Source organism: Castor canadensis, chromosome 9 (genome assembly GCF_047511655.1).
Source record: "Castor canadensis chromosome 9, mCasCan1.hap1v2, whole genome shotgun sequence".
NCBI classification, from domain to species: Eukaryota; Metazoa; Chordata; class Mammalia; order Rodentia; family Castoridae; genus Castor; species Castor canadensis.
In genome coordinates, this window is record NC_133394.1 from 102,518,690 (window position 1) to 102,535,994 (window position 17,305).

General features: G+C 32.0%; 1 long non-coding RNA gene across 3 annotated transcripts in view; it reads left to right on the top strand.

Annotated features, from left to right (window-relative positions):
* The window catches only part of LOC141410971 (uncharacterized), a 212,099-nt gene that overhangs the window by 153,945 nt on the left and 40,849 nt on the right, over positions 1-17,305 (top strand). For all 3 annotated transcript variants that reach the window (XR_012435800.1, XR_012435799.1, XR_012435798.1), the window contains 2 exons: positions 11,983-12,278; positions 14,765-14,834. This is a non-coding gene — a long non-coding RNA (uncharacterized lncRNA). The remainder of the gene's footprint in view (positions 1-11,982; positions 12,279-14,764; positions 14,835-17,305) is intronic.

A 17,305-nucleotide genomic window follows, 5' to 3' on the forward strand; every position in this document is an offset into this window, starting at 1 on the left:
ACCAGTTGGGGCATATCTTGTAAACAGAATAAATAATTAGCTACTTAACAGCTTCTTACTTGGAACATGAATTTTTAATCACTTAAGTGCAACATGGCAGAATGAGTGAACATATGCCTATATTTTCCTAGGAAAATAATGATCAGAATCACTCTTCTCAGCATGGCTCTTAAAAAGGGAGAGAAAGCAGTTTAATGGAGCTTGGTGGCCCTAGGACACCATTCGGTAAGCAAAAAAATGCAGCTAGGCTTCTTGGAAATTTTTCTTGCTTGTATATTACAGAATAATACCTGTGAGCCAGAAATGTTCCTAATGAATTTTCTTTTAAGTATCCTGTGTCATACTAGCAGTCAGAGAAAGATATGCCTTAGTTACAATGGGAGACATTTTAATCATGTGCCCCCATCTCTTTATTTTTTAGATTCTCAAAAGCATAGTAAGAAAAGGGAGAACTTGTGATAGTTTGTTTTAATCCTGAAAATTCTGCCCTAGAATTACCTTTCCTATCTTTTTTCAGAAATGCAGTTATTCATACCTTTTAGCACTATATAGTTTCCACTTCCCTCTCTTTTTCTAATAATTACAACAATTTTACACCAGGATGATATTGTAAGTCACACTAAAGAGCCAATTAGCTTTTTCTGTACATGATTTATGTAAACAGGTTTGGCTTGTCTTGAGATATCTATTCCAAATTAGATCATATGCCCTGGATTTAGAACCGCTACAGTTCTCCTTTGTTTAATCAGAAAAGAAAAGAAAAGATCTTGTTGAACAAGTTCACATGAACTATGCTTTTTATTAATTCTTGCATGCTACACCACTTTTACAAAGTACCAGCTTTTCTGATTTGGTCATTTTTCCTGGTAGTGTCACATCTTGAATTTCTCAACAGAAACAAAGTTTTAAGTATACTGTATACTTAGAAAGAATGAGAATTTTCTTCCTTTCCTTTCTTTTTCATTTCCCTCTCTTTCTTTCCCTTTCTTTTTGGGACTCAAAACAAATGCTTTCCATTTTAAACCATTAGGAAACCTGTGGTTGGATGCCATTATGCTACTAATGGATCCACAGTGCAATATGACACCATTCATGAGCTCTGTTGGGAGATACAGGCACATAATACACATGTTTATTTTAAATCTAAAAGGGCATACTAATGGTTTCAGCACTTCAGTGTTAAGTAATGAAAATTTTTTCCCTTGGTAGGAAATGTGTTGTAATGTAATCCATGTTTTCAGGGATAATAGGATCTTTTTTCTTTTTATTGAAATTATGCTTAAATTTCAAATTAGATTTATGAATTGAAAGGAAATATAAAGATGCTTACTGGGGGCATGAACAACTCTCACCCTTCTTTAGTCACATATATATAAGGGGAACTTATTCTCATAGATGAGTGACTTGAAGAATGTGACCGCATTGGAATTGCATGATCATGATTTATTAGCTCATTGTAAGCTTTTTTTCTATGTTCCTCTCTTCCTTTTCTTTCTCTCTCTGACTTTTATTTTAATATGTGACAGCTAAACTCTAACAAAATAATTGCTTTAAAAAGTAAGTGAGAGAAAACTAATTTGTAGACCTAGTAGACAGTATCACATTTAAATTTTCAGATGAGGTAGCAAAAATTTCCATGCTTACATTTTGCCTTATAATTGATATTAATATTGGCAGCCTAAATCATTGCAGGAAATGAAAACATTTAGGAGTCAACTAGTTGAAAATTTAGTCTTAAGAATATAGAGAATCCATTTAAATCAGATGTAAGGATGATGCTTCCAGTTTAGATGATCATTGGTACAATTGGGGAATAAACATCCTAGGAGTTTCTGACATTCTTACTTACTGTTCTTTCCATGCATGGAGGCAAAAAAAAAAAAGGGTAAGAGAGAACATTCATGATGGGTGCATTGGTTAGGAAGACAAAGTTGTCAAGCTGTTTCTTTCATGTGAAAGCCTTTCTATTTTCTCTCTTTCAAATTCATTCTTCAGTCAGGAGGTGCACATTGGTGTGGCATCAAGAGTGAAATAAAGACTCACATTAAGAATAAAAAAAATCTGGCATTGGAAAGCACTTAGAAGTCTGTATGTCCAGTGAAACATGTCAGATGCCAAGTGTTGAATATTGTATGTTTCACAGACTGCTGTGATAACATGGAGGCTTAGCAACTACCAAGTCAAATAACTGTGGAGTACCACGTTGCTGGTGAGGGACAGTGACTTGCAGGAGTGGTTTATCCTGAGTTAATATTAGAGAAATTCTGCTGTACATTTGCACAGTTACTTACATAACACTCAAAACTTCTTTGCTGGCTACAAATCTAATTGGGTAGATTCCATTTAGGTATGCCAACAGTAGTGAGAGTTTTGCACAATGTGTCCATGTTTAATACTCATTTCAAGTACTGAAAAAGGCAGTAAGTTTTGTAGGGGAGTTTCAGTTTTAAGATCATATATTTTTCATTCATAATGTTCTGTCTTAAACCTGTATTTGTTTTTCTGTTGTGCTAATATCTATACACTGGATATGGAGCCTTTAGGGAACATTTGTATACATAGCAACTATATCATATATTTAGTCATTTTAACAAAACTATTCAAATAACATTAAAGATAGAATAAAGTACAATTTAAAAATAACTGTCCACCGCAAGATAGCAGATACTACTTAAAAACTCATTGTCTTTTAAACCTTTATGAAATTAGAACAGGTCAGATAACTCAATTAGCAAAAATGCTTTGTCTTTCTTATTATGGCTTATGTCTTCTCTTCAACAAAATTAGAGATAAGGGCAGAACAGGTTCTGCCTGGCACTGAAGGGGGGAGAGGGGAAAGGATGAGGGCAGGGGGCAGGGTGGGGGAAATAACCCAATGTATGCATATGTGAATAAATGAATAAACAAATTTTATTCCTATTTATCTCAAAATTCTAATAATTTTAAAATTTAAATTCTAACCAGAATGAAAATAAATTGAACCATAAATATTGAATAATATCCAATAATTTAACATTTCTGGCTTTTTCTATCCCAGAGACTAAGAATTCAAGGATGTTTCACCAGTTTTACACATTTTATTTTCATACCTATACATAAGTACACATCACGGGCTCATGGTGTGCTAAATAAAATGACACCTAGAAGGGCTGTGATTTGCTAAAGGTTAGAAAACTGGCTTTCAACAGTACTGAAAACAAATTCTCAGCTTTGGCAATTGTTTTGTTCTTTACATTCAACTTTACTATTTATGTTAATGATGAAAGATGGAGGATGTACAACAAAAAAGACTGACACATTTCATGTCTTAAAACCTAAAATGAGTGTTTCATACTATGTTTGTTTAATTGGATTGCCATGCATCCCACACAAAATTTCATATTTTAGCTTAAAATTCACAAATTGCCCAAAGGTTCTTGTCTTTTAAAAAAAATGCAATGACTGAGTAGTTTTGCTTTATGTGGCAGAAGTGGTTAACTTGGACATGCACTGATGAGAAAAGGCTATGGAAGACAGTAGTAGGGCAGTCAGTGCCAAGTGAAATAAAACAATTGTGTCAGCAGTTGGAATGCCATATGGAAAAATGAAGCCAGCTTTCGGAACCAGGATGGAGAAAAATCTGTCAAGGGTTATTTTTGTTGCATATTCATTACCTGATAAATTGTGTTAATTGCTCAAAGAATGAGGAGTCAACCAAGAATGGATTTATTGTGATAGGAATGGGACATGTTAAGAATAGCCATATAGGTTCAGAAATCTATTCAGTTGGTAGTTCTTTCCCTCTCTCATAGAGCTGGCAGAGAAAAAAATTAAGCTCTATATTGTTCCTATTAAAATATATTTTCACAAGTCTTCCCAACATTTATATATAGGAATCCCATAAATCTTGAATCACTTCATGTGTACTTAATTTTAAGGGACAAATAAACAGAGAGAATAAAAGCATGCATATTAAATGACCAGGACTTTCAACAAAGCTATTTTAGTGTAGAAAATCATTATGCTGAACACCTACAACTATAAATAAAATATTGTTTTTCTTTTTTGTGTTTGTTTTTTGTTATTATTGGCTTTTGCATAAAATATAGAGTAAATAATTAAGATATTAAGTTCAAACATGGGTTCAAATTAGCTTTAGACTCAAATTTTCAACTACTACCTTCTCAATAATTCCTTTTCAAGTCAAATGGAATTTAAAACAATCAATTCATGCAGACCATGAATAAAAAATTTGTTTTCTGTGCTAACTTCGAGAGATTATAACACACAAGTTGAGAAGAACAAAGACAAAAAAATATTAAACTAATAGTTCCTGTGGGTGTTTTTAATTTCCTTGTTTTTGTGTGTTTGCTTGCTTGATTTTAGATGGGAATACAGGAAAGTTTATAATATTTCAAATATTTCTTTTAAAAAGGGACAAACTGGGTATTCATGAAAAGAATGTTTGTCATTCTTTTTAGCAAAATAATTCACAGGACTTTTTTTATACCACACATGAAACCCATTCAAAGAAATCTGTATTTTAGGGGAAATTCTCAAATAATCACTTCTCTGAAGTATTCTCAGGTATAGAGCTGCTGTATATTATTAGTGGATTTTCCTAATCCCACTGAAATATATAAAAGTGCTAAGGACTTTCTAAGTTTGAATCTGTCCAATATTCATATGTTGAATTCTGGTATTTTGTGGTAGGGCTTTAACAGTTAATTAGATCATGAGTTTTCATGAATGCAATTCATGTCCTTACAAGAAAATATGTAATAGAGATGACCTCTTTCTCCATCAAGTGAGGACATAGAGGGTGGATGTTCCTCAGAAATTGAAATGTGAGACACCATGATCTTGAACTTTCCATCCTCAAGACACTAAGCTACAAATCTTTGTTAAGTCACTCAGTGAGTGATATTCTTTAATAGTAACCGAACTAAGAGAGAAATTGATACTGAAAATTGAGATGCTTCTGTAAAAATTTCCAAAAATTAAGGAAGCAGTTTTGGAAAAGTCAATTGAGAGAGACTGGAACTGTTGAGGTACATGCTAGAAAAAGCCACTATTGTTTTGCAAGTACTGTTATAGGAAATCCTGATGAAGACTCAGAAAGCAGAAAATAACTATAGAAAATTCTTTGTATTCCTAAGGAATACATAAGTTATCATGAACAGAATGCTGGTCAAATAGAGACAGTAAAGGCTGTTCTGTTGAAGTCATTGTTAAAAATGAAGATATTACTACAAACTGGAGGAAAGCAGATCCTTGTAATAAAGTTGTGAAGAACTTTGATGGATCATGTTTGTATTTTAGTGTTCTGTGGAGGTAGAACTTATGAGTGAGGACAATCAATATTTAGGTGAGGAAATTGTTACCAAAAGTTTGAAGAAATATCTTGGCCTTGACTGGTTACAGTAAAATATAAGGAAAGAGAAATGAATTAAAGAAAAAATTGCTAAGCAAAAAGAAAATAAGCTTCAAAATGTGGAAAATTCATATCGCCAAGATTACTAAGATGTGGTGAAACAATTATTTGATGAGGAAATTATTTAAAGTGTGACCTATGGACCTAATAGTTACATTTTTTGTCATAGATTTCAATCTGTGATTAGATATATGACTTTGCTTGCTAACACGGTAAACAAAAATCATGATTCATCACAATAATGAATTTATTAACATAACTTCATAATAGTTGAGCATAATATTATGCTCATATAAACTATGCACTTATCTATGAAATTACTATATAATGACTTTTGTTGGAGACATGCCTAACGATTCAATTATACCAACTGAAACAATAGTAAGTGTGCAAGAAGTTTACAAACCAACTGATGATGTATTATTCATTAGCTCAATCAATATTCCCTAAATTAATTCAATAGTTTTTACTTGTGTCAACTTCTATAACTTTCTTCTTTTTTGCTACTATAACATAAGAATATTGTGAATAATAGAATGTTCAATATAAATGATACCAAATTTATTAGAAGCAAAACACAATATGCATTTTATGTTCTATGCTATAGCATAAAACATGGCAGAATATGATTTATACATTCTCCACACTAGTCTCATAATCACAATGAGCGTCTTGCTTGAAATAGTGCTCTCATACTTATATCTCCTGACTGGACTGTAAATTCCATGAGAGCCAGGCCTACATCCCTGATGTACTATATTTTTCTAATAAGTGTAGTTTCTCCTCCATAAGATCCTTATAGACATAGTTCCGTAATTATATGTTTCTAGTGCATATGTGTTTTATTAAACTAAAATGGAGAAGAGGGGGGATAAAGGGGAATGATAGAGAAGGTGAATTCAACTATGATATATTGTAAGAACTTCTGTAAATGTCACAATGTACTCCCAGTAATATGATAATAAAAAATACAGTAAATAAATAAATAAACTGATTAATTATGAAGAAATCAAGCCTTTATAAAGCTATCATGTGGACAAAACACTTCATTTTAATCCCAATGTCTGATACTATGTGGAAAACCTATGCATATGTACAACCATCCTTCTTTCTTTAACAATAATACCAGACTAAGTCATAAGGAAGCCAATCTCTAAACCTAGTATACCTCTACATCATAGCAAGGTTCACAATTATACAGGTCACTGAAAATACACTTAAGGTAAAATCTTTAATTTAATATTAAAAATGGAATGAGGATGAAATTATATGTACATTTCAGAAGTAATTATATGAGATAGTAACCACAAAAGTAATAAAGAACCATAAGAAACACAACTTATCAGTCAATGAATACCATGAAATATAATGAGCACTTTCTGCACACTATCTTATGCAAACTTCATAGCCTCTTTATAAAAACCATCTTATGCAAACTTCATAGCCTCTTTATAAATTAAGGAACTCATTTATAAGTTAAATGCAGGGAGCATGATGTTTACTGCAAGTCAAAGGTTAAGTGACAGAACCAAAATTTGACTTCACATGTTGAATACTCAAATTCATGCATTTCCCACTATTCAATGGCCTGATAGTTCCATACAAAACTTATAGATTGACACATAAAATCAACTACAATCAACATTTAACATGTTTATTTCTCCAATTGCAGTTTTCATCTAGTGAAATTAAAAAGAAATTTCCACAGTTAAATTCATCAGTAACTACAATAATCTATACAAAATGATAAACTGCATATGTAGTAATAAATTTCTGATATTGCCTATGATACTAAGCTATTGAGTAGTTGATACCAGTGAATGTTACCAGTTGGTTTGAGGGGAAAAAGTTGGACTTATAACTTACAGTAACATATAGAATAATTAATGTGACAAAATACAAGCAGTTAGTTTCCCCAAAGGAGCATATCCCAATCCCACAAAAGATTTAAAAATTTGTCTAGTTCACAAGTGTGTGATTATAAAATACACAAGTAACAAGGGTGTCTAAGAACTTATTATAATTGATTTACTTCTTTTCTGACTGTTCCATTAGGATTTTTTTTCTTTTATTCATAAATTCATACAATGTTTGGGTCATTTCTCCCCCCTTCCCACTACCCTCTCCCTCTCCCCCAGATCCCCCTTGCTACCAAGCAGAAACTATTTTGCCCCTTATCTCTGATTTTGTTGAAGAGAGAGTTATCTCTGATTTTGTTGAAGAGAGAGTATAAGCAATAATAAAAAGGACCAAGGGTCTTTGCTAGTTGAGATAAGGATAACTATACAGGGAGTTGACTCACATTGCTTTCCTGTACATGTGTGTTACCTTCTAAATTAATTCTTCTCGAACTAACCTTTTCTCTAGTTCCTGGTACCCTTTTCCTATTGGCCTCTGTCGATGTAAATTACTGATTTAGTTTCTCTGCATTGAGGGCACCAAATGCTATCTAGTTTTTTGGGTGTCTTACCTATCCTCATACCTCCCTTGTATGCTCTCGTTTGCTTACATTATCCAATTTTGGCTTGCAAAATAATTTAATATATTTTAACTTCCTCTTTCTACTGACTCCTATAGTAATATTGTGATTCTGCAAAATAAGTTTTCTTTTCCTTTCTTTTTTTAATTGAAAGCTTGTTACTACCATCTCATGGTTATATTGAAAATATCAACCTTTCAGACCCAGTCAACCTATGATTAGATGATGTAACTTAAGTTCTGTGCCAGGCATAAGTCAGCTTAAACCTCTTTCTGAAGATTGAGGGTTTCTGTGCAAGCCTCTAATTTCATTCACAAGACTGGTTCAGTAGTATATTTATTTGGTATTACAGTTTGTTGACATTTGAACATTTTCCTCTATATTTTTTCTGCTTGTTCAGCATAAGGATGCAGAGGATGAGGACATCTGATGTCCCTATCAAAACTTCCTCACTATTACCAATGTTGGAACTCATTATCTCTTACGTATTGTAATAATATTCCAAAAATTTCTTCTTGAGTAACCCTTCAGAGATAGAAGTGGATAGAATGATGTACAAATCTAGTCAAAATGAGTATTTTGGATAGATAAATTAATGGGGCCAGCCCCAATACAAAAGGGAAGTTTAGCATATGTAAAGTTATCTGTTTTGAGCTATTTCTTTGACACCTTGAAAATATTCAAGCAACTCTAGGTCCATCTTACATACGTTAGATACTGTTTCTCCACTAATGAGTATTATAAAATTAAACTCCCAAAAAATCAATGCCCCAATAAAGAAATGGGCAACTGAACTGAATAGAACTTTTTCAAAGGATGAAGTCCAAATAGCTAAAAAACACATGACAAAATGCTCACCATCCCTGGCCATAAAGAAAATGACAATCAAAATCACACTACAATTCCACCTCACTTCTGTTAAAATAGCTACCATCAAGAACACCAACTACAACAAATGTTGATAAGGATGCAGGAAAAAGGAACCCTCATACACTGCTGGTGGGACTGTAAGCTAGTCCAAACACTATGGAAAAACAGTATGGAGGCTCCTTAGAAAACTAAAAATAGATCTGCCATAAGATCCATCAATCCCACTCCTAGAGACATACCCAAAGGAATGTGAGTCAGGTAACCATAAAGTCACCTGTATAGATGTTTATTGCATCACTATTCACAATAGCCAAGCTATGGAAACAGCCAAGATGCCCCTCTATTGACTAATGGATTAACGAAATATGGTATTTTTACACAATGGAATTTTACTCTGCCACAAAGAAAAATAAATTTTTTTTATTTGTAGGTAAATGGATGAAACTGGATAATATCATCATAAGTGAAGTTTGTTAGGCTCAGAAGGCCAAAAGATACATGTTCTCCCTCACATGAGGATTACACACCTAAAACAAATTCAGCAATATTATAGGACATGGGTCACACTTAAGAGGAGGCCGCACACTAAAGGGATAGGGCAAGGGAAAGAAACCAAAAACTTGAATGGGTTGATGTGTTCACTATACAGGAATGAATATGGAAATCTTAAACTGGTCTGGGACACTATAGGAAGTGGACTAGGGAGGAGTGAAGACTGTAAGAGAAGAACCAATTGAGGTTGTAATATGTGTATGCATGGAAACTACACATGAAAACACCCTGTGTAGCTATCTTTATCTCAAGCTAGCAAAACATCATGTTTTGTTTTGTTTTTTATCTTTTATCTTCTACAAAATTGGAGAACAGGAGGGTGGAACAGTTTCTGCAAGGCGGTTGGCCCTGGTGGAGGGTAGAGGTGGTTGGGAAATGGGTAGGAGAATGAAAAAGGTGCAAATAATATATACATATGCATGTAAATGCCAAAATGATACCTGTGAAAACTGTTCCTGGAATTAGGGGAAGAGGGAGATCAAGGAGAGTGGTGGAGAGGGTGAATTCAAGTATGATATATTTGATACATTGTAAGATCCTTTATAAATGTTACAGTGTACCCCCATCCAGCACAACAATGAAAGAAACACTGATCACCTTCATATCAGAAAACTGGCTTATGAGTTTTTGTTATTGTCATTCCTGTTTATTTTTTGTTTTGTTTTGTGTTTGCATGTGTTTAAGGTTAAACAGGTTATTTATCATTAATTTCTGTTTTCTTTATGTGCATAAACTGTCTCTTGTGATAAACTAGTTTGGCAATTATTTCAAGTTACTATAAAAATCAACAAGTTATACTTATCCAGTATACAACTAAAATGAAAAAGGTTACTGCAAATTAAGTTGTTATAATAATTAGATTTAGTGTCATGTTTAATAAGTCTAGAACTAGATGATGTTTTCTACAATTATTTGGATGTTCATAGTTATCATACTTACACAATATAATGGAAATAAACCATAAAGTTAACTTATGCTGCATATCTCAAGCTTCCTAAAGTACTGTGCAACACTGTGAAAATCACTTTATATTTGCAATAGATTTATGTTTAAATTCTGAGAACCTTTTTATCTTAAAATCTGGATATCCTATTTTGTTTTGTTTTGGGGTTTATGGACTAAATATACCCATTCTTGATTTAAAAAAAAATCCCTGACAAAAAGATTCATCAATGATCAATTAAGTTCAATAGATCAAAGAACCACAAAATATTTAAGAAAAATCATTATTATATTGTTATTTAATCAAAAATATCATAGGGTGCTATATTAGTCTTTGAAATAATATTTTGGGAAATAATACTTTGTTGATTAAATTTCTTTGTTTTCTTATCTGTTATAAGATTTAGGAAAATTTTCTTGTTTCACAAATTTCCATCACATAAATCCTCTTATATCATTGCTAGAGATTTAATTTACATTTCTGAAATTGTCCCTGGATGCTGTCAGACCTTGTTACTTCTTCTACCTTCAGTTTTCTCTCTGCTGACAGTCTGCTTGCTGAAGTTCGTTCCTCTTCCTCTAACTCATATTGTTGTGCTGTTTTCCTCTACCTTCAAGGAATGAAGCTCCTTTGTTTTCTGAAGCACCAGTTTTTAATTTCATGTTTGTCAAACAAAACTTCTAAATTTTCAAGTCAACAACAGGTGATTCCTACTGAATTGTCTTCGTCCCTTAAGGTCTCTCTCCCACTGACCCATGGTCTGATTTCATCTTTGCCTAAGAATTCATTATTATTATATTTCCCCAAATCTGTGTTTTTAATATAGCTTATAGTACATTTAGTAAATATATATTATTTCTTAAACAGAGAATATGAAACAAAGAATAAAGATGAGGTTCTTTAGTTGAAGTTTTGCCCAACAAGAGGACAATTTCAAAAAGAATGTGGTTGGAGCTATAGCAAAGTCAGCACTGCTAGTGTTTTAATGTGATTTACCTCTCAAGTGTGGAACCTTGTGTTGGAGGTATAGTGCTCAGATTGGTGATGGAAAAGGTGGTCAGACGCTTAACAGGTAGCATCTTGTAGGAGATCCTCAGAGCTCTCTCTTCAGAAGGGATTAAAGTGGTTCTCTGGGACCATCATTTGTTCTAATGAGAGCAAGTTAATACAAAAGCCTGAGTCTGACCTCTGAATCAATTTTTGTCTATTCTTTTTCATACACAAATACACATACACACTCACAATCCCACCATAATCTTACCTACTTTAAGCCCTCACTACAGACAAATCAATGGGGCCTCATGACCATGGGCTTTGAGATTGTCAAATTATGAGTTAAATAAACCTATTTTTATGAGGTTAATCTGGTTTGGATATTTGTTTTAGTAATGAAAGTGGACTGACATAAATATCTATTCTCTTCTTGCTAGTTTTGACAGATTTAATAGAGCTAGAGATAAAATAAAGTAATGGAGATTTAGATAAATTTCGATGCCTATATATCCTTTGTTACACACATCTACCCTCTAGGCTAAAATGCTTCCAAGTGGTGACAGTGACTTTATTCTCCTCTGGTCACAATTAGTTCTGTTCAATCTTTATTTGACTTTATTTGACTCTTTCCATCAATGTGTTATTTAATATGGTATTGGACATATTTGAATAAATATATTCTATGATAATTATTTCTAGTGTTTAATTAAAATTCATGTCCTTTCCTTCCAGAGTTCAGTCAGACTGTATAATCCATCCTACAATTGCAGATGTGGACTTGTGATTGAATCTTAGCCAATGCATTTCAGAAGAAACAATAGTTGCTTCTTGTTCTGTGGAACATAAAGATATCCATGCACCCTCACACTTCTTCATTCCTCCTCCCATGGGAAATTTATATTTGTCTGTGAAAACAAAAAAGCCTGATGTTGGAAATCAGTAGCGAAGATGGTAAAATGTCTAGCATTGTGAATGCTTGGAATATCATTTAAGTACATCAGCTCCCAGTGACCTACAAATTTACACAGGTACTCTACTATCTTACATCATTAAAATTCTACTATTAGTTACCACAACATAGTCTGCAGAAACTAATACAGTATCTTAGTCCTCTTTGGAATTTGGTAGTTTATAAGTATCAACTACTTTAAGGATTTTATTTTCTTAACTTCTTAAGTCTTCAAAGTTTTTAAGTTTTGTAAGGAATTGTTATTGGTTGATCTATTTCACCAAAGAATAACAGAGCTAATTGGTGGGGAGTCCAATTCAAGCCATGAATACCACAAACAGTCAATAGCTATTGAATATCTGGATATTAAGCCTTTCCCTTTGGGAAAAGAGACTAATTTGTATTCAATTATCTAATTAATGGTCACAAATCACCTTCTGCCAGAAACAGTTACAATAATGTGCATTAAGATATAAAACATAGTTAATTTCCATTTCATTGGAGTTCTCAATGATCCCCTGAGATCTGATTAAGCAATCATATGGTCCTTAGTACTACTTGTAAGTATTCAATGGCATTTGAAAATGCTGTCCTCTGCATGTTAACAATTTGTTATCAGTGTTCAATCTTCATTTACTATATAATAAGCATAGAGGGAAGATTGGTGTTTTTAAAGATTCTTTTCTTGTAAACCATTCACATAAAATAAATAGAATTTAAATTAATTAGCTCTTCAGTGATGGTAGCTACAGATATACTTCTGAACTGATGAACGGGTTCTATTGATCTACATTATTCCATTCATAAGTGATGGATGTCTTCATAAAATTTTGTTTAAATTCATCACACATATATGTATATGTACATGTCTATGTAATAGACAAAAGTTTTATATTAAGTAAATGCCTTCATATTTTGCTTTGCTTTGTTTTGTTTTTGATTTTTTGTTTTGTTTTGTTGTGCTGGGAATTGAACGCTGGGTCTTATGAACTTGAGTTAATGAAAAGAAAAGATAACTTTTCAAATAGGTCATATTATATAAGATCAGAAACAAAAAGGAGTCACAATAAATAATATTTATTAATACCAACATGTAAAAGTGTGAAGAAGGACTAAGGTATGTCCTTTTATGGTTTAACTTTGAAAATGAATCACTGAAAGTAACCTAAAATGATAACCAATTTAAGTTATTATCATGGCCTTTAAAAATTACAACATGAGAACAGAATAATTGTTCTTATGTGACCATTATTCCTTTAAGACAATTAAAGCCACAGTAGTAAATACAACTCCTATTGCCCTCTGGAGACTAAGATATTTCCTTGAACTCTTACTCAGCCTCCAATTGCAAGAGAAAGCATAAGTGGTGCAAACACTGAAGTACTGTATTGCTGGTAGAGCTACTTGAGAGAAAAAAATGATATCAGGCCTGAATAAAAATATCAGAGACAGGATGAGGAGCTCACTGAGTGTCCTAGACAAATGTTTCCATTATTTGGAAGAAAAGAGAGGCTTGACTAATTCATTTCCTACTCAATTCTTTGAAACATCTTAGACAGTTTGAAAGTGAAGAATGATCCGTGAACATTCCAATCTGCTAATGATAGTGGGAAGCTGTCATTCATATTGAGAAAAAATTTCAATTTTTGAAAATTGTAGGGGTCAATTTTCATAGTTATAAAGTTTACTTTTCTTAAATCATATATTTCACACTATTTCTCTGAAAAGATTAATTTATCTCCATGCCATTCAGATAATATTGGCATTTATTCAGCTTTATATTATTCAGTATGGTTATGCTATTTTGCTCTCAAATAAGTTCCTACAATATTTTCCTTTCATCATTTTATCAATATTTCTAATATACTATTAGTAACTAAGTAAATAATATGATCATTTTTTGTTTGTAGGAATAAATTATCTATTAAAAATTGTTTTAACATTTTTAATAACTAAATTTTGAGCCATATTAACACATAGAATGTCCAATAAATAGTGTTCAATCTTTTCATTTGCATTGGCAAATTATATACATTTTTACAAACCCTTGCCAAGAAATACAAAATCCATGCTTATTTAGGTCACTGTTGTTTCTCAAATAAATGTACAGTAAGCCAGCTTTATCACATATTTATTATATATGATTTTAACCAAGCATGATCAAAAACATTTTTTAAAACATCAAAAAAATTGCAAAAAAAAATCTTAAATCCATCCATTTTCTACATAGCACAACTGAAGTTATGTCTCTCCCATATTATCATCAACTACCTTTAAGTCTTTGGAAATCTGCTGAGTGTTTCTCTGACCCACATTTGTGACAATATAATTTCCCAAAAAGCAAATGGTGCCCCCAAAGGAAAGTACATTATAGTAATCGTCCCAAACCAAAAAAAAAAAGAGTACATAAGATGCTTATTTAAGATAATAATGTGAAAATTTTATATTTGTCGAAAGGTAGCATGTCTTTAGCAGAAGTTGGGTGGTATCATGGGAAATACAAATCAAGCATCCACACTACAACAATAACTCTGTATATCCTGAGCATACACTGTTTTTCCTCAGTGGCAGTCTATTTGGAACCATCATGTGCAGATACTTTAACTACTGAAAATGTTGACCTGTCGGCTATAAGGTAATCCTCAGAAATACCTCCGGGCAGATATCTAGATAATGCCATCTATTCTTTCAGACATGTGTTACTCTTCTTCCTCAGTTATGTTTCCTACCAAGTTTTTCAGGCATAATACAGAGTTACTTCTAGACATAGTTACTGCTTTATTTGTTTTTTCAACATAAGTTTATTAATTCTAAAAGTATATATAATTTAAACAATATCTGAAATATATTATCTGGTATTGAATTTTAGTATATTTGACCCTATAAAATAGAATTTATCTACGATATTTGTTACATATATTTTTCTGCAAATTATTAACTTCTTTATTTAAGTAGTTGCAGAACTCGATCTTTTATTTTGACAGATATATTAAAATACTTTTCCATATTTGAATACTGACCCAAGTGAAAACATGCAAGAGTAAAACTGAAACCAATTTTTACTTTAAATTTTAATATATCATTATCTTTTATGCATATTTCTACCCTCACAAATTAGTATTTATTCAATTTCAAATGAGTTATAGGCAATGCAGTGATAAACAAATATTTGAGTATAGTTTTTATGCTGACTAAATTTAATATACTTTTAAATTCACAAAAGCCAGAGTTTTTAAAAAAGAAAATTCATGGTTTTACTTTACTTCATAACACTAAAATATGCCCCAAATTGATGGGCTTTTACATTGCCATGACAACTTCATTTTTCCTCCCTCTGGCTAAGCATCATTTACCAATGAAATTTTGATCTTATTTTCTTCACTTCCTCCTTCAAACTGCTGACATATGTATTTTATAAAATATAATATCACTTAAGATTTTATGTTCCATATTAATAAGTATTGTCTATTGTTCTAAGAAAGTTAACTGCCTGTGGTACAGCACATTTGAAAAACTTTGAATAAACTAGTACAAGTTATGGGGTTTAGAATTTTTGATATTTCAGGTACAATGTTTATCTCCCAAAAGGTCATATGACATGCAATATTTTCCTAGCATGTCATACTATTCTACATTTCAACCTTAGTATCATAGACAACTAGCACAAATAAATAATACATGATGAGAAAATTAAGCAATATGGAACAGTAAACTACCAAAGATTTGGCCTACTCCTAGCTCTCCAGGTTTAACTCACATCCATTTTGGTTTGTATTCATTTCTTCTCCTTCTTTTTGCTTCACACATATCACACACAACTGTAGAGTCCATGATTCAATGTAATCATTTTTTACTATTGGTTTCTATGTCACGTCTGCATTGTGTAATCTCTTTTCATGCTACCCAGTGCTTCCTAAAACATTCTCTCAATTCATATCCATCTGGTATGCCTGTATCTTACATAATATCTGGCAAAAATTTCACATACAAAAAAATTTATTAGATAAGTCAGTAAATAGACATTAAAAATGCACACAAACTATAGATGCACAGTAGTTTCCTTGGATTATTTATGTTTTTTCAGTTCTGGCTATCTGAATAGCCAGAGTTTACATGATTTCACATCCTAAAAATGTTGCAAAATTATCAACAAATTCAAAATTCCAAGGATTAAAAGAGAAACAAATAACATTTACTTATTTCTCCAATAACAAGAGCTATAACAACTTCAAGTTTGTATTAATCTGTTATTTTTTTATTTTCCAACTGTTCAAAACAGTCTTTCCTTCAAGTTTAACACACATAATAGATTCAAAAATATTCTGTGTCACAGCTATTAGTCTTTCTTAGACTTAGACCTAAGATCCAAATGTTACTTTGTGCTAGTTAAAAACATGATTTGTTGTAAAGAGTTGTCACAACCAACATCATCTGATTTTCTAGCCTTTCACATATAGAAATTATATGGCTGCTTGTTTCCAACTCCATTCTGTCTTTAACATAGGAGGAAAGGAGGATCTACTCTTAACTTATACCAATTTTTAAAGCAATTAAAAGTTTTCCCAGAAGTTATCTCAGCAACATAAAGTGGGCTTCTGTTCTTTTACATTGGCTTGACATATGTCATGTATTCAAGCATAGCTTCAGTTTAAGCTAAAAAGGTATGGAACAGGGATTTCCTATCTTATTTCAATTAATGTCCACATTTCAGGCCCAAACATAGTGTTACAGCAGACTGGTATTAATAAACTGAAAGAAGAATAACTTTGGGGGAAGATTCTTAAATATGTATTTCTCTTCTTTTGCAAATCCAATATAGTATTTTTATATGAAAACAAAACCCTGTAACTTACTTTAAAAAAGAAACAGTTATTTCCCTAAATAAAAATTGAATTGCACACCTGGATTAAGAAAAAAAGTAGTTGTGAACCATGATGTAATTTGAAAACATTTACAACATAAACTATAAAAGGAAGAGGAATGCTTCTGTACTGTCACCATTAAACATATATTTTATAGAACAGATTAGAAATAAATATTGCTGAAATTCTAATACTTTGGAATGAGACAATATGCCTTATAACAATTTTATCTACTTTTTCACAG